The 2924-nt window shown below is 40.4% G+C and overlaps 1 pseudogene; it reads right to left on the reverse strand.

The window, feature by feature from the left end:
* Positions 1–233: 233 nt before the first annotated feature.
* On the reverse strand, positions 234–1403 carry LOC143673026 (fructose-2,6-bisphosphatase TIGAR pseudogene; annotated as a pseudogene).
* Positions 1404–2924: the final 1521 nt, after the last annotated feature.

The raw sequence follows: 2924 nt of genomic DNA on the forward strand, positions 1-2924 counted from the left end.
ATATGCAGTGGGAATTACAAATAAACCGTTCCTTCTCCCAAATGCTGGTTGAGATAGTGAAAAGCATTACAGTATCTTACAAAGAGACAATAAAATAGGCTAGATTTTCAGACAGTAAAGAAAAATATCAACATGACAAAAAAGGAAAGAAACACAGTAACAAGGTTATTAATCCCCCATCTTACAACACTGATTCCTTCATCCTGGGTGGGAAAAAAAGAAAATATGGAACTGAGCTGGGTGAAAAAATTATTCTGGAAAATGTCAACTGTACTCAAACAAATAAGTCCTTTCTAAATGGTTTCCCATTAGTGTTTGTTTTATATGGCTATGATTGCATTCGAACTTTATAACCTGCTGTACAATAGAAAGATTTTTAACTGTTTGCAAAGCAGCAGTAGCAGAGAATGGAAATAAATAAAGCTAAAGGCACTCCCTCCCTCAGAGGCTCCAAACTGTTAGACACTGATGTAGGTTTAAGCTTGGTGGGTTTCAGTCACTCCATTCAGATGTTCCTTTAGGTTCATACAAACACACTGAATTGCTGGTTTAACTTCTTTTCCTTCCTCCAAGTTTATGATAAAGAGACTAACTCCCGTATTGGGACTGATTGATACAATCTCAGATTTGCTCACAGTTGCTGCTAAGGAACACTTAAGGTCAGTCAGAAAATAATCAAATAGGCTTCTCGTATAAGCTCCATGACTCACAGCTAAGACACTGGCTGCTAATCCTGGAGTACTGCCGTTTGAATTAAATTTGGATCCAAGGTTTTTTGCTAAAGGAAATATTTCTGCTAAAGAAGTTTTCAGAGAGTTGCATGGTACGCCTTGTGAGAACTGTTCTTTCTGACTTGCTTCTTTCAGGATCAGTTGACAAAGATATTCAAAAAAGTCTTTTCCGCGCATCCTCACCTGGTCCAGTGTCTCTCCTCCGGGTGGTGTGAAGGTAGGGCATTCCAACCCCGCTACCTTTGCCAATGCTCTTAGCTCAGCCAGTGCCTTGCCTTCTGCAGCCCCATATTTCCTTTCTCGAAGTCTCGAATCATACTTTACTGTCAGGTTACTGCAAAACTTGCTTTTCTCCAAAATCCCGTGCATGGTCTGCTTGGTCCTTGTGAGATCGCTGGAGAAAGCATGAGTAAACTTGACGTTTTTGAGATATATCCCAACGGCAGCTGCTTGTTTAAATCCAGTTTCTGAAAGAGGCTCATCTATTCCTTGTCCTTGAATTATTTTCTCCTTGTTAAATCTTGTTTCTCCATGCCGGATAAAAGTCAGCGCGAAGCGTGTCATCTTCCTGGTGTCCGAGGGAGGTAGAGCAAGGACCACAGGTCGGCGTCCCGCGCCGGTGTACCACGCCACCCCTCCTCTCTGCTCTGCGGGCTCGCCTCGCCCACCCGACTTCCGCCAACCCCCGCTCCTATACCATATTGTTATGAGAAAAAGAAACTCAAAGTTCTGGGGTTTCTAAATTGACTAACTACCTTTTTGGATCAACATTAGTTATATGCCTGATTTTTAGAGTTCCCCATGGTTCTTGTCTGCTTTTAATTAATTTTTTTATTTCCTTCCAGTCAGATCTCTGGAGGGGTGATATCCACCAGGGTAAACTGGAAACACTTGATGTAGGTAATTGGCCACACATAGCAATCAGACTGATTCATAGAAGCTGCATAGGAATATGCTTACTGAAAGAAAGCATTAGAGCCTGATAATATATCATCCCTGTGGGTTATACTTCAGCATAGATATAAAATGGGAATGTGCCAAAAATATACATTATTAGGCATATTTTCACCTTGGATAACACACAGCATTATACAGCTTTAATGATATTCAGATAAAAGAATTGTGCTAATATTTATTTCTTAGCTGTTATCCTGAAGATAAATTTTCAATGTTCTAGAGGTTTGCATTGATATCTGCCTTCCAGAAATTGGTCAGTTTCTTCTTCTTCTTCAGGATTTTCAGCCACCTGTTTTTCAATCCTGGTTCTGTGAAGGAGTCTAGGAGAGAGAAGCTGGTTGGAGGGTGCTATTTTTATTCTACTATGGTGCACCCATGGTTTCACTACAATCAACTTGACAGAGAAGTGAGTTGTTAATAAGATTTCATAGGCCTTTCTCATTTTGGTTCCAACTGGTCTGTTCAATGTTGATATTTCCTGCTCTTTTAAAAGAATTGGTTCCACAGGTTTAAACTGATGTAAGGGAACATCTGTAGGAAAAGAGAATTGACTTGAGACATAGCAATGAATTGCTTCTAATGTGACCCATAGGGACTGAATGCATTTCTTAGTTTCTAACACTCGGACTTGTTCCATCAAAGTATACACACCAGTATCTTTGAGGAATGGTCTACCATATACCATCTCAAACAGGATCAAATGGAGCCTGCTTCTGGGCACTACTCTTACCGAAATCAGTGCCACCAGTAATACCTTGTCCCATGAGAGATTAGTTTCTTGGCAAAATTTTGCCACCATTCTTTTCAGGGTATGATTCATTCTTTCCACTTTCCCAGTAGATTGTGGTCTTCAAGATGCATGTAATTTCCAATGTATGTTTAGGGCTCCTGATAATTCTTGTGAAACTTCTGATATAAAAGCACTGCCATTATCACTTTGAATTGAAAATAGAAGTCCAAATTGTGGGATTATTTCCTTCAGAAGTGTCTTAGTTACTTCTGAAGCTCACTGTGTCCTGCATGGAAAAGCCTCTACCCATCCTGTAAATGTACCTACAAAAACAAAGAGGGACCAGTGATTTCCAGTGGTCCTTGGCATAACAGTCAAATCTACTTACCAATCCTCACCTGGAGTTGTGCCCTGGCTTGCACCCCTCTTATAGGGGGTGGAAGCCCAGGCTTGGGGTATTTTAGCACAAATTAAATGGGTTTGTGTTATTTTCTGAATGGTTCTTT

Source organism: Tamandua tetradactyla (assembly GCF_023851605.1).
Source record: "Tamandua tetradactyla isolate mTamTet1 chromosome 25 unlocalized genomic scaffold, mTamTet1.pri SUPER_25_unloc_1, whole genome shotgun sequence".
Taxonomy (NCBI): Eukaryota; Metazoa; Chordata; class Mammalia; order Pilosa; family Myrmecophagidae; genus Tamandua; species Tamandua tetradactyla.